This window comes from Canis lupus, chromosome 2, assembly GCF_003254725.2.
Source record: "Canis lupus dingo isolate Sandy chromosome 2, ASM325472v2, whole genome shotgun sequence".
In the NCBI taxonomy this organism is placed as follows: domain Eukaryota; kingdom Metazoa; phylum Chordata; class Mammalia; order Carnivora; family Canidae; genus Canis; species Canis lupus.
In genome coordinates this window covers 38719415-38745161 of record NC_064244.1, presented here as the reverse complement: position 1 = coordinate 38745161, position 25747 = coordinate 38719415, and the positions used below count along the sequence as shown (strand labels likewise).

Genomic DNA, 25747 nt, shown 5'->3' with positions numbered 1-25747 from the left:
CGTCCATGTGGATGCAAGTCCAGGACCTTGTCCTTTTTATGGCTATATAATATTCCATCACATACGCACACGTGTATACACACCCTATCTTTTTTTCTCCACTGGTCTATTGGTGACTTGTAGGCTGCTTCTGTATCTTGATGGTTGTAAATAGTCCAGCAATAAACATAGATGTGCATATATCTTTCCAAATTAGTGTTTGCATTTTCTTTGCATAAATACCCAGTAGTGGAATTCCTGGATCACAAGGTATTTCTATTGTTAATTTTTTGAGGGATCTCCAAACTGTTTTCCAGAGACTGCACCAGTTTGCATTCCCACTAGCAGAGTGTGAGATTTCTTTTTTCTTAAAATGGGAGGATTTTTCTTAGCCCTTTTCCTAGCCATCAATTTCCCTTGGCCTAGGCATTATGTGCCATTTCTCCCCAATTTGGGGATCGCCCTTGCTGCTCCATTGCCTTTAGTTTGCTCACTGACTGTTCATTAAACCCAGCTGTGTTCAGAGAAAACCTATCATCCATCCATCCTAATCTGAAAAACAATTGGGTTTTAAAAACGTTAGGGTTTTAGTGGCTGGTGATGTGCTATGCTCTGCAGCTAGTACTATAATTAATAGAGGTTTTCAATTCAAAGGGTTTTTTTTTTTTTTTTTTCTTTAGGGAGGCCTGGGTGGCTCCATGGTTAAGCATGCCTACCTTTGGCTCAGGGTGTGATCCCAGGGTCCTGGGATCGAGTCCCACATTGGGCACCCTGCAGGGAGTCTGCTTCTCCCTCTGCCTCTTTCTTTTTGTGTCTCATGAATAAATAAATAAAATCTTAAAAAAATAAAGGTTTCTTTTTAATGTCATAATTTTGAAAAGCATTATAAAAGAGCCATTTTTAAAGGGGAAGCAAGATGACTATAATCCTCTTGAGTAGGCAGTATAGAACTCAGTAACCACTCTATGCCTTGGCTTCCTCATCTAATAAATGGGGATGCTAATATAATATGGCAGTATTTATCCCATAACACTTTTATGAGGATTGAATTTAGCTGATTACTATAAAGAATTGGGCAAAGCACCTGGCGCATATTAAGTTCCCTTGTTTGTAATTATTGTAATTAACATCATCACAGAGTTGGTGTCTATATGTGCCTGTCCCAGGCTTGCCCGTTGAGTCGCTCTCTTTGCTTCTGCATTCCTAGAGGCAGGCACAATTTTCACATCACCAGTCAGGATCCAGCACTCCTCATTTGTCCTTAAGAAAAAAAAAAACCCAAGTAATGATGAAATGTCAAGATGGCTCTTGAAAGTAAAAAGCAGTTGAAGGCACTTGCCTCTGGGCTAGCAGACAAATATAGATAGGCACATCAGAATACTCACACCCCTCCCCTCACAAAGTGTCACCTTTGTGCTGTAGAATCTCTTCTTGATACTTGACAGACCTCGAGCCCAACCACAGTCCTGTTCTCTCAGAGCTCCTGGGCCAAGGGAGCAGGTGTCAGGAGCCACTCCTGAACTCCACCGTCTGTGTGAGCAGCCACTTGGAGCCAAGGCCGTCAAGGCCTGGCTGACCCAGCAGTTGTAGTAGATTAGATTTGAGCTCACTGATTTTTACTCCTCGGAGACCAGGGATAAATTCCAGCCAACATAGGCAAAGCAAAATTTCAAGCCGCCTTTCTTATTCATTTTCTGATTTTTCTCTTGGCTTTCTGTATGTGCTACAAGCAGTGCTGGGCTAAAGCATCCTTTATCTTACTTTCTGGGAAGGAATTCTAATCATTCCGCAACCTTTGTACCTGTGGGCTGAGGTAGAAGATTTTACTGCTTTTTAATATCACTTTAATTGAGAAGCCAGATCATGACTTAAATTATGGTTCTCCTGTCTTCCATTTCCATTTTCTGCCCATAAAATGCTCAGTTAATAGCCAGAGATCATAGGTCTTCCTGAAAGAACAGGAGGAGCTGGCTGTGATAAAGAGGTTATTTCTCCAAGTTGAGGTGATCATTCAAAATCTCATTAAGAATACATTTCTTGAAAATACTTCATAGTTCCTGAGGAAGAATATTTAATAAAGAAAACACACCTCTTCATGGGTGGTGGTGGTATAAGTATGGGTAGGTTATGAGTGAGACATGAGAGGATGATACTCGTGTGCTCAGTAGAACTTCTGCCGATTGCCTGATGACCTTATAGAGACAATATATTTGTGGTAATTAGACACTTCTGTATAACGTACCATGTGCAAATGGCTTCCAAGTCGTGTGTAAAATATATCCAAGAATTTTTCAAAAGGAAAATGCCACCTTTTCTGTATCAGGGTTGATGGTTGGTTTTATTGCATCAAGGGTACACAGAATTGGAGGAATCCTAAACATTAGATCAGGGCGCATTTTTGTCATTTGTTCATCTAGGACCCATGTTTATTTAATTAGCTCTTTAAAAATAGGCATGAAGGCGCCTGCTTTGCAAATACAGGGAATTGCAAAAGGGCCAGTGTGGCTGGAAGAGTGTTAGAAGATGAAGTCCAAGAGGTGGCCTGGGGGCCCCACCTCTGCAAGACAGAGTTTAACTATGTGAGATGAACAGCCAGTGGTAGGGGAAAGGAGGGCTGCTAAGAGAATTGATTTGGTATAAACTGTTCTCAAATGACCACTGTCACTGTTACTTTGAGAAGAGCCTTAGAATGGGGGAGAGGTGGTTCAGGGTTGACCTAAGGACAGTAGTTACTGGGCTATTCTTAGGATGCAATTGAGAAAAGGTAGTGTTGTGACCTGGGAAGGTTGTGTTGGCAGTGATGAGTGGTGGGTGGTTCTGGACACATGTTGCTTGAAGTTTTACTGAGTTGTTTGGAAGATGGGGAAGTCAAGACTTTGGTAGTCCTTTTAATTTTGTAATCTGTATATGGTCTTGATAGTAACTCCAAAGTATTCATTTTGAGTAACCATAGGTTACATTTCCTTCCAGTGCCAGAGACTGACAGTGTTATTCAGAATGTTTTTCCTTCAGTGCACTAATTAGCTCACTCTAAAGGTTTGCTTAACCAACCAAGAGAATTACAGTTACTTACGTTAGGTTTTCTGTACACAGTCGATTCCAGTAATTCTGATTAGAGAAACAAAAGACTTTGGGTGTTTGTTGGGACTTTTTAAAGATTTTATTTATGAGAGCGTGCATGCACAAGCAGGGGGAGGGGCACAGGGAGAGGGAGAAGCAGACTCCCCGCTGAGCAGGGAGCCCAGTGTGGGGCTTGATCCCTGAACCCTGGGATCATGACCTGAGCTGAAGGCAGATGCTTAACCGACTAAGCCACCTGGGACCCCCAGGACTTTTTTTATGATCGTTTTTCCATCTTTGAGGAAGGCTAAGTATTATTATTATTATTTTAAAAGGTATCACATATGGTATGTGATCTGTGACTCATTTATTTATTTGTGATTTAAAAATATTCCAAATTCATTTAGCCAACATGTAGTAAGTACATAATTTCTGATATGCAGTGTTCATCAGTTGCATATAACACCCAGTGCTCATCACATCACCTCATGCCCTCTGTGACTCATTTTTAAATTTGTCACTTTGTTTTTATGGTTTATCCATGATAATGTGTACAGCTAGAGTTTATTCATTCGTACTGGTGTATAATAATTGTACAAATATATAGCAAATAATTTATTCTTTTTTTGGCAGTGCTCATTTGAGTTGGATGCAGATAATTGCTGTTAAAAACAATGCTGCTGTGACTGTCTTTGTACATGCTTTGTGATGCATGTGGGCAAGACTTTCTTTTGAATATGACTGGTGGTATAATTGCTAATCATAGAATACATTAAAAAGTTAATCTTTAAAAGTATTGCCAGATTATATTTCAAAAGCAGTTGTACCAATTTATACTGTTGTCAGCAGTGTTTAAGAGATAATTAAGCACTTGTCAACACTTGATTTAGTCAATATTATCAACCTTTGCTCATCTTGTGGGTATAAAATGTCACATTTTTATGCACTTCTTGATTACTAATGAGGTTGATTATTGTTGTATAATCATACGACATTTTCTTTCTTCTTTTATGGAATGCCAGTTACTAAGTCGTGCTCATTTCTCCATTGTATTATTTTTTTTTATCATTGATTTGTAGAAGCTATTTAGATAAAATAACTCACGATTTTTGTTGCAAACACCTTTTCTCAGTTGTAGTTTGATTTTTTCACATTCTCTTCAGTTGTCTTTTGGTGAAGAAAATTTGTTAATTTTTATGTACCCAAGTTTATATATTTCTTATATAACTAGTGCTTTTAGGGTATTGATTTTGAAATAATTTTTCACTTTGACTTTGTAAATACATTGTGTATATCTTCTAGAAGCTTAAAATTTTGCCTTTTACATCAAGACTTTAGTTCATTTTGGAATTTGTTTTTGTGTATGAAGTGAGGAATACAGTTTCATGTTTTCCTCTCCTATACCGAACCATTTATCCAGCACTATTTAATGAATAGCCCTTCCTTTCCATAATGATCTACAATGCCATGTCTATAACCTATCAGATTTTTTCAGATACATAGATCTATATTTTGGCTCTATAGAGTGTTTTCTTGGTCAATAAATTGTGCCCGTGCCACTTTGTTTCAGTTACTATGGCTTTAATTTAGGAGGTCTTAATATCTAATTGCAGAGTTGATTTTTCTTGCTTATCCATATTCCCCACTAGCTACCTTGTTCTTTCTCAAACGAAGTCTTGCCTGATCTCAAAGAACTTCAGATTCCATGGAAACTGTACTGAATATATAAATAAATTTGTGGAAAATTGAAATTTTTATAAAATTTAGTTTTTTTAAAAAAAAGGTAGTTAGAAGCTTTGATTGCTGATCCACAGAAATAAAATAGATTTTGTATATTAATCTTATATCTAGCTATTTTATTAATTCTCCTATTTTAAGTAACATGTATATTTTGGATTTTTAAAATTGCAAACAGTTGATATAATGTTAAATTAGTTTCAAATGTACAACATATAGTGATTTAACAATTTTATACATTAAGTGATCATCACTGTGTATTTACCACATTATTAGAACATTATTGACTATCTTCCCTATGCTTTACTTTTCATCCTCATGACTTAGTTTGTAATGAGAAGTTTGTATCTTTTAATACCCTTTCTTTTATTTTGCCCACCTCCCCAACTCCTCCCATCTGGCAACCATTGTTGCTGTGTTGTCTGTATTTGTAGCTCCGACTTTACTTTTGTTTTTCACTTTTTAAAAGATTCTACATAAAAGTGGAATCATGCAATATTTGTCTTTCTCTGCCTGATTTAGTTCACTAAACATAATACCCTCCAGGTCCATCCACGTTGTTGAAAATTGCAGATCTCATCCTTTTTAATGGTTGTGTAATATTCCACTTACGTATGCCTCACCTTTTTTGTTCAATTATCTATTGATGGAAACTTAGATTGCTTCCATAGGTTGGCTGTGGTATATAATGCCACAGTAAACATAGGGGTGCATATATCTTTCTGAATTAGTGTTTTCATTTTATTCAAATAAATACTGAATAGTGGAATTCCTAGATCATAGGTTATTTTGGTTTTTAATTTTTTGAGGAAATTTCATACTATTTTCCACAGTGGCTGTACTGATTTATATTCCTCCAACAGTGTTTGAGGGTTCCCTTTTCTCCACATTCTTGCCAACACTAGTTATTATCTTGTCTTTTTGATTTTAGACATTTTGACAAGTTTAAGGGAATAATTCATTGTGGTTTTGTTTTGCATTTCTCTCATGCTGAGTGCTGTTGAGCATCTTTCTGTGTGTTCACCATTGTATTCATCTTCAGAAAAATGTCTATTCAGGTCATCTGCCCATTTTTTAATTAGACTTTTTTTTTTGTATTGGGCTGTGTAAGTTCTTTGTATATTTTGTGTATGAACCCCTTAATGGATATATCATTTTCAAATATATTCTCCTACTCAGTAGGTAGCATTTTTATTTTGTTGATGGTTTTCTTCATTGTGTGAAAGCTTTTTATTTTGATGTAGTCTCAAGAGTTTCTTTTTCTTTTGTTTCTTTTGCCCTAGGAGGTCTTATCCTTACAATCTTTGAGTTAATTTTGGTGTTACTTTTCTTGCTTCCTTACATAGAACATATAATACACTCATTTTTTGTCATCCTTCTTTTCTAATATAAGGACACAGATTTTTTTCTGCCATGTACCAGATTCACATAAATTAGTGGTTTTAGTCTATCCTTTATTGGTTACAATTCAGTTCTAAGTATATTCTAATGGTTATTACTCTTTATTCTTTGGATTCATGCATTAGTTGGAAGTGTGTTTAAAAAGTTAAAAATGTGTTTTTTTGTTTATATTTTTTTGCTCTTGATTTCTAATTTAATTGCACTTGGCCACATTGAATTTGATATCCCTTCTTTGAGATTTGTAGAGATTTACCTTTAGTCTGTATTTTATGACCTATATTTTACAGATCTCTTAGGTGTTCTTGAGAACAATGTGTATTCTCAAATTTTTGAGTGCAAGCTTTTATGTATGCCCAGTAAATTAAAAGTGATATTTATATTTTTCAAGTATTTTTTTTGTTTATTTGAATAGCTTTCTTTTTTCAAGGTTGCTAGGGTAATTTGAGGTCTTTTGTAGTTTCATACAAATTTTAGGATTGTTTGTACTGGTTCTGTGAAAAAATACGGATGGTATTTTGATACATATTGCATTGAGTGTGTAGATTGTTTTGGATAGTATAGACATTTTAGTAAGAACAACAGCACTCCTTAATCCCCATCACCTATTTAACCCACGTCTACCGACCTCCCCACTGGTAATGATCAGCTCTGTGTAATTAAGACTTTTTTTCCCCCCTTAAGTCTGGCTAGAGATGATTAATATAGTGATTTTTTTTTTCTTCAGAGAACCAGTTCCCAGTTTCACTGATCTGTTCTATGATATTTTTTATTTTTATATCATTTATTTCTGCTCTTACCTTTATTATTTCCTTCCTTCTCCTGGTTTTGGGTTTTATTTGCTATTCTTTTTCTAGCTCCTTTGAGGAGGTTAGGCATAAGTTTAGGTTATTTATTTGAAAAATGTTTTTGATTCTTGAAGTAGACCTATATTGCTATAATCTTCCTACTCAGAACAGCTTTGGCTTTTGGACCACGTGTTTTCATTTTCACTTATTTCCATGTATATTTTTATTCTTTTATTTCTTGGTTGACCCATTCATTGTTTAGTGGCATGTTATTTAACCTCCATGTATTTGTGTTCTTTCTGGATTTTTTTCTTGTAGTTGACTTATAGTTTCATAGTGTTGTGGTCATAAAAGATGCACCATAGGACTAATTTTTAAAATCTGTTCAGGCTTGTTTTGTGGCCTAATATGTAATCTGTTCTGGAGAATGTTCTATAAGCACTTGAAAATAACGTATATTTGGTTGTTTTAGGTTGGAATGTTGTGTGAATATATCTGCTAAATCCATCTGGTCCAGTGTGTCACTCAAAGCCATTGTTTCCTTGTTGATTTGGTGTTTAGATAATCTGTCCATAGATGTAAATGGAATGTGAAAGTCCCCTACTATTACTGTATTATTATTTGTTAGTTCCTTTATGTTTGTTATTAATTGTTTTATGCATTTGGGGACTTCCACGTTGGGGGCATAAATATTTACAATTGGCATACCTTCTTGCTGGAGTCTTCCCTTGATTATTATATGGTGCTCTTCTTTGTCTCTTATTACAGTCTTGGTTTTAAAGCCTAGTTTGTCTCCTATAATGATTGGTACTCTGGCTTTCTTTTAACATCAATTTGCAGGTAAATGTTTCTCTATCCTCTCACTTTTAATCTGTAGGTGTCTTTAGGTCTAAAATGAGTCTCTGGTAGGCAGCATGTAGATGGGTCTTGTTTTTTTTTTAATCCATTGTCACTCTATGTCATTTGATTGGAGTGTTTATTCCACTTACAAGCTAGTTACTGATAGTTACATATTTATTGGCAATTTATTTTTTGTTTTGTGTTTGTTTTTCTGAAGATTTTTTTCTCATCTTTTCTTATCTTTCTCTCTTTTATGATTTGCTATTTGTGTGGTTTGCCTCAAGGGAACCCAAAGTTAGAGAGCCAAGGTCAGTCTCTCAGATATCTTGGTGGATCTGCAAACTTTCACAGTATAAAAGTGGACCTCATTACTGGACTCACTTGTCTAGATGCCTGGAGTCTTTTTCTTAAATTAAAAAAAAATTATTTATTTATTCAAGAGAGACACACAGAGAGAAGCAGAGACATAGGCAGAGGGAGAAGCAGGCTCCCTTGTAGGGAGCCTGATCCTGGACTCAATCCCAGGACCCCATCAAAGTGCCCTTAGATGCCTGACTTCTATTGAATCTCATTTCAGTAATCACTTGATCTCTGGTTAACTCCTGGATATTATTTGGAAGTTCTTCTTAAACATACTTTATTAATTTTTAAAAATTGTCTTCAGTGGGAAGGCTACTCCAAATTACTGAGCACCCATTAGCAGATATGGCAGCATCATCTCTTACCTCCTCATTTTTTTGGTATCATTTTTTTTATTCTTTTCTTTGGGGTTCTCATTAGATATGTTTTAAACCTTCTCACTCTATCCTGAATATCTTCTAAGTTCTCCACCATAGTTTCTATTTCTTTTTCTTTCTGTATTGTAATTGTAGCTGGTTATTTAGTTCGATCTTGTGGTATTTTCCTTCTTCCATCCCATTTCTAATCTGCTGTAAGAGCATTCTAAATGTCATTTCAAATAATATTTTTCATTCTTTTTCAAAAGTATTCTTCATACTTGTTTTTTGATGTTCAATATTTATTTCTGTAGACATTTTGCACACAGTGATTTTATATTTTGATTCTGGCATGTGAAGTTGATGGTGGTCTGTTTTCTGTTGTTTCTTCTAGTGGTTTATTTCCTTATGTGTTGGTTGATTTTTTTTTTATTGTAAACCATATTTGGTCATCATTAATCTGGGGCAAAGTTGGGAGTCTAAATTGAGAGTTTCTTTCTCAAGGAGGAAATTATTTTTTTATTCTCCTGAAAGTCAGGGTGTGCTATTGGGCAATGATTTTATTCCCAGTCCAAGTGAGTCAATATGTGTCTCAGATTCAATTTCTCTACCTTGCGTCTGGGACAAAGCTTAGATTCTACATCACAGTTCTGAGATAGATTCTTGTCCTCAGTGTAGCCCATGTCTTTGGGATGTAGTTACCGCTCAGCATTCTGATACCAGCACACGGTTTACACCTTACTTGTAATTTTTCTTAATTTCTAAAACCCCAGCTGTGCAATAAAAATTAGATTTTATCCAGTTGTAGTTATTCTGTCATGCACAAAGCCTTCAGAATACCTAATGTAGCATATTGGAAGAAGCAGAAACTTCGTTCTAAAATTTTAATTTGACATTGAGAGTCCATTATCAAAATAAAATTCATTGGATGAAAATGTTGACTTTGCAAATGATTTAGAAAGCTAAACTTAAATTCAGATTCATTTTCTCCCAGTTATTTAGACCTGGTCTTTGTAAGTATTTAAAAAATGTCACAGATGATACTGGGGGAAAAAATGTCACAGACAACAACATGTGGAGTATGGTTCTTTGTAAACTCCTAAATTTGTTCACAGTAGGGCTGCATTCCATTGGTACTCTATTTTTATTTAAACTCTTTTTTGAGTACAGTTCACACATGTTGTCAAATTAGTTTCAGGTGTTCACACAGTGATTCAACATATCCATGTGTTACATTGTGCTCACCAGAAGTGTAGCTATTATCTGTCACCATGCAATGCAATTAGAATATGTTGACTGTATTCCCTATGCTGTAATTTGTGTTCCCATCATGTCCTCTCTTTTAAAAAATTGATTACTAGATCAGTAGATTTTAAACCTACTACATATTGAAAATACCAAGGAGGACTACCAAACAAATTCCTTAAGCCTAATCCATAGCAGCTCAAATTCTTAGGTGATGGTGAACTGGAAAAGTGAGGCACAGGAAATTGCCTTAAAAAAAATTTTTTTTTTAGAGATTTATTTATTTAGAGAAAGAGTGAGAGACTGTATGCAAGCGGGGGTTGGTGGAAGGCGCAGAGGGAGATGGAGAGAATCTCAAGCAATCTCCCTGTAAGCACAGAGCCTGATCTCATGACCTTGAGATCACAACCCCAGCCAAAATCAAGAGCTGGGTGCTCAACCTATTTAGCCATCCAGGTGCCCCAGGAATTTTCATTTTGAATAAGGTAATAGGTAATTCTAATATACAAACAAATTTAGGAGCCATAGATGTAGGAAACATCTGCTTTGCTTTTGCTAGTAAAAGATATTTAAGGGTTCTTCTATCTCTGGCATCTTAAGGGTTATTCATTTATCAACTACTTCCCCCTCCTCCCACTCTTCATGTATTTACTGTGAACACGAAAAGGGCTACAAAGGACATAAGATAAATAAAACACATCTTCAAGGAGTTTATAGTCTAGATAGTAGGATTAGGCACACATTCATGTATATTGCATAAGGTATTTGCAATATTGTTAGACAAAGTTCAGTGCTGGAAAGGAAGCAACTATGGGAATTCCTACAGTTGTCATCAGGGCTATTGGCCAGAGGTTGAGACTTGAATAGATATCAGAAGCCTTAAGAGATAAGAAACATAGAAAAACAGAGTCCTTAAAGGCCTTGGGTCAGTTAGAAATTTAGTGAACAAAACAAAAGAGTTTCCTTTTTGCTAGTTGAGCCAGATGTTTGAATTCCCTGGAAATGTATAACAATATACTCTATCTAGGCTTTGTTAGATAGATGTAAAAAATGGCTTTCAGCCTTGAATAGCTGTATGGTAATAGAACCTTCAGGAGAGAAAAGATGCCTTCTTGCCAATAAATATTTACTACTGAGGTTTGGATTTAGGGCAACAATTACCATCTCCGTGTTGATTCTCTGCTAGTAAGTTAATGATTTCCTCACCTGTACTTGGTGTCCCCTAGCTATTTTGGTTCATCATTAGTTGGAAAGAGTAACAACCTGTAGGCCGAATCAATCTTTGACATATAGTTAGAAGAGGAAAAGGACAAGGAAGGAAAATGATGTTGCCTTTGAAATACACAGTCACAGCATACTTGCTATTATAGAATGAAGACTAATGATTCTTGTAGGTTTTAGCTTTACAGTCAGCTTTAGCAAACTCTTTCTTACCTGTTCCATGAAGAGGTTGCCTCTGTCATTTTCTATCATTTCACCCAAGTTATTTCTTTCCTTAACCACAGGTTACAATCATACTTTATTTTTTTCTCCTTCTTTAGCTCTCTCACTAGAATGTACCTATCTGAGACAACAGATAGTGTCTGCCTAGTTCTACCTTTGCATCCCTAGAGCCTAGAAATGTTGAACACAGTGCTTGTTAAATATTTGCTGAATAAATGAAGTGCTGAAGTGCTTTAACACTGTGGAATGCTGAGTGTCTAGTGAAACAAATCCAGATTCATGGCACATGTCCTCATTCTTTTATTTCACTTTGTAAGTAATCTCCTTTGACATTTTTTTGGGTGCCATTTAGGACACATATTTTAGTTACCTCTTTTGTTAAAACAAAGAAGGCATCTCTTAGCTGGCTTCTGATAGTCTCTGCTTGTAACCCACCCTAAATGTGGATGCTAGACTAATTTTTCTAGAACAGTTTTTTTCTGTCATGCCCCTGAATAACACATGATTATTTGGAGAATACTACAGAATATTCATCAGATCTCTTCCTCTACTTTAATTTCAGCTTTCTTTTCCAATGTTACTCCTCATTCTCCCTTGGTGAAATTTCTACCTCATTCATACTTACAGGCCTGTCTTCTCCAACAGCCTGGCTTCCTCCAAATATATCGTGGATGATCTCACTTGATGGCATGGCTCATTCCAGCTGGTATGCTATTCATTTTTCATCCATCTGTTAAAATCCTATCAATTAAAAGACTCAACTGCCAATAAAGGCTTCCACAGTAGTCTAGCCCACGGGATTATTCCTTCTTCTTTATTGTCCCAAAGCCCAAATATCCCTTTATTTTTCCCAGTGACATTGTATGCTTATTATCTGATTTTCACATATAAATTTTCTTGTATATATCAAAGTATCTTATAAGTCCCCCCGTTTATATTCTTGTGTATTTCTCTACATCTTTACTCAGTTCCATTGATAGAGTAGACACTCAAAAAGCAATCGCTGAACAAGTAAATAAATTAATAAATCTTGCAAGAACAGTATATCTATATCTGGTATGTTGGATAACACTGGTCTCCTCTTTTGATAGTGATTGGTTGATATTGGATACTTTTTTTTTATACTGGATACTTTGAGCACAGAGTTGAGCATTCTTGGCTCAGCAAGAACAATATCACAATTCCTATATTTGCCCAGGAGAGGTAGAGGAAGTGGCATATTGTAGGCAGTAGGTTCATTTGAAGTGCATAAAATTGACTAGTTCGTAGGTAGAAAATGGTTAGATATTGGAAGGTTAATATTATTTAACCTAATATTTCCTGATCTTAATTTTTATATTATTTCAAACTTACTCTTTTTTACCTTGTGAAAATCTTGAAACTCTTGTCAGAATTTATGTCAATGAATTAGTTCACTTATAAGTCTATGATCAAATAGTCAGCATATATCCAGATCATTTAGGTTGTGTAGCTATGGTTAGACATAGCTTGAAATCTATAGATGGATAAGACTGACTACCTACTGCCTTTTCTAAGGAGAATAAATGAAAATAAATATTCTGGTACTAAATGGTAGTGTTATCATATTCTATTGCTAATACACAGGCTAATTTGTGCATTTATTTAAATGTTATGTATAGGACCTTGTAAACTAATAATATGTCATGGATTTCCTTAGAACTAGGAATCTTTGAACAAAAATTAAGTTAATTTTCATATCAGTATTGGGGCTTGTAATAGTAACAGTTTCTAATTATGTTCAGCAAGGTTAACTCTACTAATGTGCTTATGTTTTCTGCTATGTAGTATTATTTGACCATATGGAGTCCTTAATTTGCGTTTAGAGTTTGCTATCCATCTTCTCAATGGTCTACGGAACATCCACAAATAACTAATCACTGAGGGAAGAAGTGTTGGGGTTCAAACCAGGACAAGGCAGTGATGAGTGGCTTCCCTCATATGAAATATTTTGCTTCTGCTGCTCAAGTTATACTTAGGATGTGCAAGCAAATCCATAAGTTGTTCAGCACATTATAATCTACATTTTCTTTGAATCTCCACCTTGAAAACTTCTCTAAAGTTGGGAATTTATATCAAGTGCAATATCTGATACTGAGATTCTGGCTGCCTAGAGGTCCTTTACTGAGAAGAAATCTGTCATGTTGTCTAGAGGAGGTGCCCTGCATTTTGTGAGCTTTATGTCAGTAAGGCTAGTAATTTATTGTAGGGAGGTAAGCATGATTTTAGAGTTTGAACAGAATCAAAAACAAGAACTTAGTTTTCAAATTAGAACAGTTGGGTTTCTAAGTTAGAACAAAACTCTTCCAATATTTCAGCTGATTTTTGGGATGGTGGAGCCACCCCTCAACTGTGGTTCTAACACCCTCCAGGATAAATGCCAAATCTAATTAGTATGTCCTTACGCTTCCTGTCTGTAAAACAGAGATAAAGGTGTATTGCCTTTTCCATCGTACTGATAACCTCTCTTTAGGTAAACTTAACTGAAGAGGAAAGTCAGAGCCACCTAAATAAAATAAGTAATTAAGTAATTTTGATGGAGGGAAGTCTATTTGTAATCTTTCTTTATATTTTAATGTGATTTGTCCTCCCTTTTCCCTCCTTCCATATCTTTCTTCCCTCTTTTCTCCTCTTTTTCGTCCTCAGAACCAAATTAGACTTTTCAATAGAGAGTAAAAGAAACGGTGTTTGGAAAAGGTAATTGTCCGTTGCATTTAGCTGAATTAATGTTTCAGGTATATGGAAAACCCAGGGTGCTATGATGGAAATAACTTGAGAAAGCATATGTGTGAGGCTTAGGAAATTGGTGAGGGGAATAAAAAAACTTAAATAGACATTACTTTATCTTGAAAAAGGAACACAAGCTCATTGAATGTGGCGCCAGATCTGCAGACAGCTGTTCTCTCCACGAGCTGAGCCTGGCCCACACAGAAGCAACTACATCTAAGGGACCTGCAGTCGGGATCAATCTTGGCACCACCTACTCTTGCGTGGGTGTCTTCCAGCATGGGAAAGTGGAAATAATTCCCAATGATCAGGGAAACAGAACCATCCCAAGTTATGTCACCTTCACTGACACTGAACGATTGGTGATGCTGCGAAGAATCAAGTTGCGATGAACCCCACCAACACGGTTTTCAATGCCAAGGGCCTGATTGGACGTAGATTTGATGATGCTGTTGTCCAATCTGATATGAAGCATTGGTCCTTCATGGTGGTGAATGATGCTGTCAGGCCTAAGGTCCAAGTAGAATACAAGGTGGAGACAAAAAGTTTCTATCCAGGGGAGGTGTCCTCTATGGTTCTGACAAAGATGAAGGAAATTGCAGAGGTCTACCTTGGGAAGACTGTTACCAATGCAATTGTCACGGTACCTGCATACTTCAATGACTCTCAGTGTCAGGCTACCGAAGATGCTGGAACTATTGCCGGTCTTAACATACTTTGAATCATCAATGAGCCAACTGCTGCTGCTATTGCATCTGGCTTAGACAAGAAAGTTGGAGCTGAAAGGAACATGTTGATCTTTGATTTAGGAGGTGGCACTTTTGATGTAATCCTTACTATTGAAGATGGGATCTTTGAGGTCAAGTCCATAGCTAGAGACACCCACTTAGGTGGAGAAGACTTTGACAACCAAATGGCCAACCATTTTATTGCAGAATTCTAGTGCAAACACAGAAGGGTATCAGCAAAAACAAGAGGGCAGTCCTGCTGTCTCCGTACTGCGTGCAAATGGGCTAAGCACCCTATCTTCCAGCACCCAGGCCAGTATTGAGATGGATTCTCTGAACAAAGGAATCGACTTCTATACCTCTAGTACTCATGCCTGGTTTGAAGAATTAAATGCTGACCTGTTCCATGGCACCCTGGACCCTGTAGAGAAAGCTCTTTGGGATGTCAAGCTGAACAAGTCTCAGATCCATGATATTGTCCTCGTGGGTGGTTCTACCGTATCCCCAAGATTCAGAAACTTCTGCAATATTTCTTCAATGGAAAGGAACTGAATAAGAGTATCAACCCTGATGAGGCTGTTGCTTATGGTGTAGCTGTCCAGGCAGCCATTCTTTCTGGTGACAAATCTGAAAATGTTCAAGATTTGCTGCTATTGGATGTTACCCCACTTTTTCTTGGTATTGAAACTGCTGGAGGAATCATGACTGTGCTCATCAAGCACAATACTACCATTCCTACCAAACAGACACAAACCTTTACTACCTACTCTGACAACCAGCCTGGTGTGCTTATTCAGGTCTATGAAGGTGAGTGTGCTATGACCAAGGATAACAACCCTACTTGGCAAGTTTGAACTCACAGGTATACCTCCTGCTCCTCGCGGCATTCCTCAGATTGAAGTCACTTTTTGATATTGATGCTAATGTTATCCTCGATGTGTCTGTCGTGGATAAGAGCACAGGAAAAGAGAACAAGATTACCATCACTAATGAAAAGGGCTGCTTGAGCAAGGAGGACATTGAGTGCATAGTCCAGAAAGCTGAGAAGTACAAAGTGGAAGATGAGAAGCAGAGAGACGAGGTGTCTTCCAAGAATTCACTTGAATCTTATGCATTCAACATGAAAGCAACTGTTGAAGTTGAAAAGCCTCAGGGCAAAATCAATGACGAAGACAAACAGAAGATTCTTGACAAGTGCAATGAAATCATCAACTGGCTCGATAAGAACCAGACTGCAGAGAAGGAAGAATTTGAACATCAGCAGAAAGAGCTGGAGAAAGTCTGCAACCCCATCATTATGAAGCTATACCAGAGTGCAGGAGGCAAGCCAGGAGGAATGCCTTGAGGCCTTCCCGGTGGTGGAGCTCCTCTCTCTGGTGGTGCCTCCTCTGGGCCTACCAATGAAGAGATTGATTAAGCCAACCTGATGACAGGTCTAGCATTGTTACACACATTTGAAGGACCCAAATTTGTAGCAAATTCCATGGTAGTTTTAAAGTCAAGCTGCTCTAGTAAATATACTGGGCATTCTTGATACTTGAATATGGAATATGTGCACAGGGAAAGGAAATAAACATTGCACTTTATAAGCATTGTATTGTTAAGTGGAAAATGCAATGTCTTAAATAAAACTGTATTTAAAATTGGCACCCCCCCAAAAAAAAAAAGAAAAAAGAAAAAGGAACACAAGATTGATGCCAGTGTTCTATAGAGGATAGAAACACTAGATGAAAGAGATTTACAGTCTACTCTAGAGGGGCTGGGACAGTAACATGTAAAACCTGGAGATCTAAGAAATCCAAAGTCTTCTTGTTAGATTCTGAACTCATCAAGGACCAAGATGTGTCATGTATTATAATATTTGCTTCTGTTCCAGAGTCTGACACATTAAGAGTGGTGAAAGGTTTTTAAATTAATGAATGGATGGATGAATTAGGGATCTGGCCAAGAAGAAGCTCTGGCAGCTTCTGCAATATGATTTCCGTTATGTATGATGATTTTCTGCTCTTGGATTTGCTGCTTCCATCCTGCAACTCACATTTACCTCTTCATTTTGAACATGAAGCCTTGAAAGACTGCTTTTTCTCCTGGTGTCACTGTCAATTAACCTGTCATAGCAAGGCTGTGTCCAAGGAATAAATGGTGTAGGGTGACCGTGATGTGCCATTTACTGACTGTGATTTTGAGTTTGGGGTGTGTGTGTGTGTGTCTATTATGACTCTAAAATTTTACTCCTTGCTAAAATGTTTATTGTTTAAAAAATTGAAAATAAGCAAAACTTTAAATTACTCATAATCCTATCACCCAGAGACAATCAACCTTATTATTTTGAGTCCTATTCTTACAGGATTCTTATTCATTTACTCCTATTCTTCCTATTCATATAAGTGTAAGAATATATATGAATATATTAACATATATACACTGAAATGATTATATACATAAATTTAAATGATTATATCAGTATGAGTGAACATGTTACAGAATAATTCCTTCATAGTCTTTTTAAAAGTAGGCACGTTCTTCAAAGGAAGTTGGGATCAGGAAAATAATCAAATGTAAACCACATTGCTATAATTAGTAGGAAAAGGGTTAATGTTATTTATTACTAAAACATCACAGACTAGATACAGACTCAAAATCAAACCTAGAATACTACATAGTAGTTGATATAGATGCAAAAAGATAAGCTCACTGTTGGCAAGGATATGGGGAAATGGGAATACCCATATTCGGTTTGTGGGACTAGTGCTACTTTTACTTGTACAAATAATTTGTATATTAAATTTTGATTATGGAAAACTTAAAATATACACAGATGTAGAAAAAATATATTAGTAAGCTTCTTTGTATCTTCATCACCCAGTTTGAAAAATGAAAAAGTCAAAAAATTTTAGTTCCTCTATACCCTACTCATTAGTCAACAATGCCCATTATTTTAAAGCAAATATAATATGCAATTTGATTCCCTAATATTATATCTAAAAGGCAAGGATTGCTTAAAAAAACACAACACCATTATCAAATCTAGAAAATTTAATGGTAATTTCTTAATATCCTTAATGTTCAAGTTTCTCAGGTTCTCATTTTGTTTTCTAGTTTGTTTGAGTCAGGTTCCAAATAAGGTCATAGGTTGTGATTAGATGACCTGTCTCAAGTCTCCCCCCAGCCCCCCCTCTTTTTCAAGTCTCTTTTAATCAGTTCATTTGCCATCTCTCTCTCTCTCTCTTTTTTTTTTTCCTTACAGGTTTTTGGTTCAGGAAACCAGATTTTTTTTTTTTTTTTTCTGAAAGGTTCCCATATTTTTTTTTTTATTTTTTTTATTTTTTTTATTTTTTTTATTTTTTTTTTTATTTTTTTTTTGGTTCCCATATTTTGAATTTTGCTGATTTCATCTCAAGTTCTTGCTTACATATTTGATTTCTTTGAGGTATATACATTTCCTATGGTAAGGGCAAAAGAGATACTTTTCTCCTACCTTTTCTCTTTATCCTTGAATTTTTTTTCTTTTTAATTAATTTTCAGTCTAATGAGTGGTTCCATAGCATCTTAAAGTGGCCAGTGAGATTTTTTTAAGTATCATTATAAATTCATGGATTGATACTACTGTTTGAACTAATTATACTTAATGGTTCTTATTGCATTTATGATCCAAATTGCCCCAATTTTGGCCAATGGTATCTTTGCCTGTTGAATTATGGGTACTTTTGAAATGACACTAAGTCTTTCACAGATTTCCTGATGACAAGATATTCCAAGCTCATCTTAAAGTTTTCTACCACAGATCTGTATTTACCATTTCTCTAAGGAGCCCTGCTTTCTTAAAAAGTGGTGTTTGGAGACCACAATTTAGATACTGGGGATACCTAGTTCATTCTTCTTTCTTTTTAATACACAGAACTAGGAATATTTTTTTTTTTAGATGAAATATATCATGAATTACACTGATAACTTCTAATTCATATTCAGGACTACAGACTTTTTAGGTTATTTATCAATCTTATATCTGTTTCCTTTGTCCATTGCTCAACTTCTGAGCTCTCAAGAACATCAGTATAATCACTTTCTACTTAATCATGCAGTGCATTAATAATAATAATCTAAAATAACCATTCCAACAACTATTGCCGATAACATGATTACTAAAAATAATTTATGTCTTCAATCTTTCGTAACATATATCACACTTGGAAGTTACACTCCAACCCATGGTTTTTATGAGTCACTTGGAACAGTCATTTCCTCTGTTGTTAGGCCATAACTCCAGACATAAACAGCTTCATTTGTTTCATTATGCTTTCAGTGTTCATAGGTTGTATTTTTAGATTGAATTTTATAATTATCCAAGTTCATTTTTTTAATATAAAAATAAATTCACATAAGTCTAGCTTCAGTTCTTCTCTCTTAACTTTGTTTATTACGTCTTAGGAGAAACAATTTAAAAAACTTTATGGTTTCATTTTTTAATTAAAAAAACTAACTAGGTACATTTGTCCTTGTTTTTTTGCACTTTGAATTTTTTAAAAGATTTTATTTATTTATTCATGAAAGACTCAGAGAGAGAGGCAGAAATACGGGCAGAGGGAGAAGCAGGCTCCCTGCAGGGAGCCCGATGTGTGACTCGATCCCAGGACTCCAAGACCATGCCCTGGGCCGAAGGCAGGTGCTAAACTGCTGAGCCACCCGGGAATCCCGGCACTTTGAATTTTATTGTGGCATTCATTCCATATTAGTATATATGGGTATTCCCCCCTCTTTTTACACAGCTGTGTACTCCTCCATATAGATTTTAGGAAGTCCTCTTTTGATGGGTAATATGATTTCCAGGTTTTTGTTATTACAAATAATGCTACATTTAATATATATGAAATATGAGCCACTTTGGGGCTGACTTAAATGTATATTTCTCCAGATGGAATTGTTGCATCTTGAGAAATTTTCCTCTCTGAGCACATGTGGCATGTAGAAAGTAGGATGGGGTAGGGGAAAGGTGCGTGTATCAGGCAATGAGATTAGCACAGTAGATCTAGACCATAGCACAGTGGTACTCAATACCAAATGGCCTTTAATGTCAAGCTGAGGAAGTTCGTCTTTTATTTTAGAGGCAAAGGAAACTGAGGGAAGGTTTTGAGTATGGGAGTAAAATGCTCATATGAGCAGTAATAAGGTGAGTCTGTGGCTTTACCCAAATGACTGGTAAGGAACTGGCTTCCTAGGTGGGTCCTTTACTTAGTAGGTTCTGTATGTTGAGCTTCTCTTTCACAGAGGCTTTGATTTAGTATGTGGTATTTGTGATTTTTCTGTGGAGAAAAATTCTCAAGAGCTTTTGAGTAATCAGTGAGGCCCAGCACTTTGTCAGCTAAAGTGCCCTGAAATCAATGCCACGGTGTTGCCTTGATCATACTAATTTCTTTTCACCATTCAAATTACATACTTATTACTCTCCACAGTCCACTTCACCTGGAAATTGCAGAATTTCCACTTTCTCCTTAGAACTATGAAATGGTCTCTTCTCCAATGTAGGAAAATAATTGAAATTTTCCTTTATTATTTTCATCACTATATTTTGGTACAGATAATCATTTATAAGTTTTTTTTTCTTTTTGGACAGAGCCATGCTAGCTGTGATGTTATGGTCAATTCAGTGTAGGTCTCAAATTCATATTTGGAAAAGCAGCAAATTGATCATTTCAGATTTAGGAATCCATGTTTCTACAAACTCGAGCATCAAATATTTTCCTATGATCTTATGAGTCTCATGAACAATACTGACCATTGAACAAAACAGTATCAGTTCTTCTCTAATGTATTCATGGTTTAATTTAATGTCAGTGTTTTCCTCAGGATGTGAGTACTAAGTGGGATAAGGGTGAAGCAAGAAATCTGGAAAAACTGATTCTAAAGATTTGTGGACTAATAAAGGTAATTTTGGAAAAAGAATAGAATGAAGAAAATTTGTCCTCCAAAAAGTAAGATGATTTCTTAGAGTTGCAATTACTTAGGAAGTCTGATACAAATTTAAATGTAGACTAACCTATTGATGAAATTCTTGAAACCCTTTATTCTTTCAGTAGATGTTTGCTGATTACCTACCATTTTCTAGGTTCCAAGAATATGGAAGTGATCAAAATGGGCAAGGTCACAGCTTTCCTAAGGTTTCCATACTAGTGGGGGAAATAATAAATAAGCAAACACATAAATAAATAAACAAATATCATGATAAGTACTATGAGAAAATGAAGTAGTATGATAGGGAATACTTGCATACCTGAGGGGTAATTTTCACTGAGAAAGAATAAATACTTGATAATCTTTAGAGTTTTAGATACTTATTAAGTGCAATTCAAAACTCCCTCCATAAGCCTAGTACTTAGTTTATTTACAGTATATATAAGAATTTCATGTATATTAAGGAACACACCTTAAACAACAAGGAGCTGATGATCCATTTAAACAGTGGCGTTAGGCAGCTCTGTATATTACAAGTAGATGAAAAATTTTAACATAAAAAATGAAACCATGAAATGTTAGAAGGGAATATGGATAAGTATGTATGTGATCTTGGGGTGGGGAAGAACTTCATAAAAGCAGTCAAGGAAATCACAAAGGAAAACAATAGAAAACACCTGCAGTAAATGTGACAATGAACATAAAGATCACAAAATAAACCAAGAGTATCCTAACATCTCAACTAATACAACAGTAAGTGACATGGGTAAGTGATTCACATAGGAATACATACACACTCTTTGAACTTAGACTGCAAAAAGAGTCAGCCTTGGTAGAAAGACATTTTATAGATAACAAGAGGAGTGATGTGGTTTTTATGATGGTGGCCAAGAAAGAAAAAAAGATGATATCCAGTGATTCTGATGGCAGGATGGCATTCACATATTGAAGTACTTTTCATGTCAGTGGTACCCCTTCAACCTGTAATCTTTACATTTTGAGAATGTGTATCAAAAACTTAAGATTTAAAATCACTTTCGAAGTAATTTGACATCTGTTACTCCCTTTTCAAAGGGAGTAATACAAGGTGAGATAAAGATGTAAATTAAAGAACATTGGCCAACCCATGGTTTAAAGCAGAATAAGACAGATAGCAACCTAAATCCTCAACAGTAGGGGAAAGGTACAACAGGAAGATTATGCAACCATGAAAATGGATCTTTTGTTGATATTTAAAGGATGGGGAAATACTTATGATATGATGATAGGCATAAAAGCAGAATTCTAAACTCTGCAGTAGGTATTTCATGCAAAAAAATGTCAATTTTGTGTTTAGACAGCCATCCACAGCTCATTGCCTTTGGCTCTCTTTCTCCCTCTTTCTGGAAGAAAATGTAACCAATAGTTGACTTGGTAATGAACTGAAGGTAAGGTTGTAGATAGATTTTATTATTTTCTGTATTTTCCACATGTTTTATAAAGAACATATGTTACATTTCTAATTAAGAAAAAATTGCTGTTACCTAGAAAAATCACTGGCATCCCTTGAAACACAGGTATGCAGGCTTGAAACTGTCTGTGTTGGATATTTACAATAGGACTCTTTTTCCTCTCTATATCTGCCTCTTGCTGGGCCAGCCTTGTGTGGAAGGACGGGAAAGAGTCATTATTATTACTTTATAGAGAACCCAGGAGTTCCATATAGGGCAAAGGAGTGAAAATGAATAAGAGAAAATACTTCAGAAGAATATGAGTCAGGACTGGTCACTGGCCATGTGGCCACTGGCCAAGTCAGTTCATTTTAAAAATACATCTACCCTAATTCCCTGAATTGTTTCGATGCCACCTTATTGCATTAAACTCCTATCAGAGATTAACTTGAGATAATAACTTCTTATGTCTGAGTAAAGAATGATAAGATATGGGTAGAATAAGGGTCTGGCAAATACTCCATACTTTAGTATGATTTAGGACAAAAGCAGTTGGATTGAAAACATTGGAGAGAAAAGGAGTTTTGCTCATGGGAAGGGAAAGGCAGGGTTTTTTAGCATATGGTGCTCTTTGTTAGGTAGGAACCTATTAGGAGTTGAGCTGTGGGAGAGGATCTTTCACCTACATGAATAATCTATGATTCTGGGTAGCTGGACAGAGGGTGGTATGAAGTAGCAATTAGGATCTTAGGTTGTAGGTTCAGACAGACCTGGGTTCACATTCTGGATCAGTGACTGAATTATTTGGATAGTTTTTTTAATACCTCTAAGCTTCACTGTCTTTACTTCTATCATGGGAAAAATACCCACTCCATAGAATAAAGTAGAGTAAGTACCTGCTTCACATGGTATGATAAATAAGGTAATGTCTGGCACATTGCAGCATTCAATAAATGCTAGTGATGTTGATAATGATGTCATTAATGGGGATTGGTAGAGTCATTCCAAAGGAAGGGAAACGTACCAAACACCGGTGGGGTGATGGAGGGAAAACAATTTTCTTCTTTCTCTTCTGGCAGTTGGAAGCTTCTTGTATGTACGTAAAACCCAGAAACCAGATAAGAATGTTGGTAGAAAACATTTCTACCTCTCTCTTAAGTTGGTGGCTGCTGGTACGGCAGAAATGAAGTTTTCCTTGTTACTCATTTGCTATCATACTTCAAAGTAAATGGCTCACTGGTACCCCAGTGACCTGAAAAAATTAACTTATCTTCAAAGCTTGTTGTCATCCAAGGAGAATCTGAGTTAGTTACTAGGGAACCAAGAAAATGGAAATGACATTTTACTGTTAGGTTGCACCTGAATAAGGAGTTTGTGATTGGGCTGTTTGTGAAGTTTGCCCAGTGTACCTCATTATAATGTCATAGAAGCCCAACAGAGATAGCTAAAAAAATTGAGTATGAAGTATTAGGCTTTCTCTAAGTGATACTGAAAAGCAAAATTTTTGTATTTATGCTTCTATGTAAACATCATTAAGACTAGGTTCTGTATTGCCCTGAAAGATACATTTTAGTATCTCCTGCAAAATTAGAGCTGAATTTTATGAGTCTTTTCATGGGTAAATGCTCTGTCAGCAGATGTTAACTGAAGATACATGAAGAGGAGAAAGTCAAGTTGACATTGGCCTTTCATGCTTGCTGATGGTATAAAAACTTCCCAGCCACCAGAGCCCACAGGCTGGAGGTAAACTGCATTGCTCCAAAGAACAATGTAAATCTCTGTGTTCTTCAAGCTTGGATAGAATGGTTTTCAAAAAAAACCCATCATGCATCAAGTAGTAAGCTGTTAAGTAGGCCTTTCCCAGCTCCATGCCATCAGGGCCAGGCCAACTTAAACTGCCATGTGTAGTGCTCTTTGCTAGTGATAATGAATGATGATGTAGCTGGATCTCTGTTTCCCAGTGTCCCTACCTCCATACTCTATCTGCATTTTATTGACCACAGTTACCCAGGTGTGGGTAATGACTCACCAGTCATTGATAGCATTGATCTGATGGCAGGCCAGATCACACTCTAGGATTATTGGTCTTTTATAATAATAAGTGACTTTCACTGAATAGCATATTTTATGTTTAGTTCCTCCTTTCTTTCTTTGTCATGGTTTCCTTGAGATTAGAGACAGCAAGAATTATTGAAACACTGGATAGTGCTTCAGAAGGTTATGGTTGCAGCCATGGGTTCTATAACCATCTGTATCTTTGAACTTGAGCATATTATTTAAATTCTCTGGGCTGGGATTTGTCATTAGTAATGTCATGGGGTTGGATGTAATATTCTTACCTTCTTTTACAAAAATGCAGTGAATTTGATCTATCATATGCTCAGTGGTATGCGATACATAGGGACTTAGAAGGGATGGAAGAGAAGCATAAAACACAGTCCATGCTCATGAGTTGTATATATTCTCCTAAAGGGAAGGAGGGAATAATTAAATGACAAAATGAGCTGTTTTGGGATTATAATGAATGGTTAGCAGTTGAGTGGTCAGTGGATATGAAACTTTGTGTTAGACATTCATTTAAGGTCTCTTCAGATGATGCTATTAATGAATATGGAGTAGTCATGATAGGGCTGGGACAAACCATTCTAATGGGAGAAGTTATGCGCAGAAAGAATTTATACAGGTGGGGATATAGAGGGTGGGCATGCAGGACACAGTGACAAAATCTGTTCTTGGCAAAGAAATCAGGAGTAGAGATGATATTGGATAAACACATTGAGTTTGGCTTCTGTCTGGCATTTTTCACTATGTCTTTGCTTATAAGAAATCTGTTCTGTGGGTCAAATCTCATTTTTCCCTTCTCCTACTTCAACAGTTCTAAGGAAGGGTTATCAAGAGTCTGCAATGACATACTCAGAAGCTCTAGATGAGCATGGCAACTCTTTAGGTCCCAAGAGCACAGATGATGTATTGTGTGATCACAGTGGTGATTCATGGACTCACAACCTTTCATTTATGATGATACTTGGTGGGTGGGTGGGGGATAGTTCACACTGAGTTCACTACTAAGTCTTGACTGTATTCCTAGCTGCTGTGCTGGCATTCTCCCCATCCTTTTCCATAGAAAAAAAGCATATCAGACTGCAAGTAAGGACAAGTGGTAATGCTTACGAACTACATTAGTTCACGCCATTTTTGTATTCCCTTATAAATTTGGGTAATATAACCATTTTTTAGTTAATAACAATGATAGATCTCATTTTTTTTCGAGTGTTTAGTGTGTGCTAGGTATTATGCTAAGCATTTGAGGAAGATTATATCATTTAAGCATTGTAATAATCTCATAGGGTGGGGAGAGTTACGCTCATCTTTTCCATGTGCCTAATATTGTATCAAGTGTTTTAAATATATCACCTTATTTAATTCTAATCATGGCATTGTAAAATGTTTACTTTTACTATTGTTATCACCATTTTATAGACAGGGAAATGGACTGAGGAAGAAAAAGACTTGTACAAGCAAATGTTTTCCTGGTAGTAAGTAAGAATTGCGATCCAAACTAAGTTTCTATAACTTGAGAGACTGTGCTCTTACGCACAATAATATGACTAAAAGATCATGTGGAACACTTGATCATAACCTGAAAGTATGACTGACCCTGCAGTTGAGGAACACTGACATGGAGAATT

General features: G+C 36.2%; 2 long non-coding RNA genes and 1 pseudogene across 3 annotated transcripts in view; 2 read left to right on the top strand and 1 right to left on the bottom strand.

Annotated features, from left to right (window-relative positions):
• The window catches only part of LOC125753789 (uncharacterized), a 55801-nt gene extending 32433 nt beyond the window's left edge, over window positions 1–23368 (bottom strand). For both annotated transcript variants that reach the window (XR_007406319.1, XR_007406318.1), the window contains exon 1: window positions 23083–23368. This is a non-coding gene — a long non-coding RNA (uncharacterized LOC125753789). The remainder of the gene's footprint in view (window positions 1–23082) is intronic.
• LOC112659070 (heat shock cognate 71 kDa protein-like) lies at window positions 14296–16327 on the top strand (annotated as a pseudogene).
• Window positions 23369–23542: 174 nt separating the features above from the next.
• LOC112658988 (uncharacterized) overlaps window positions 23543–25747 on the top strand; it is a 42523-nt gene continuing 40318 nt past the window's right edge. The window contains exon 1 of the long non-coding RNA XR_007406314.1: window positions 23543–23801. This is a non-coding gene — a long non-coding RNA (uncharacterized LOC112658988). The remainder of the gene's footprint in view (window positions 23802–25747) is intronic.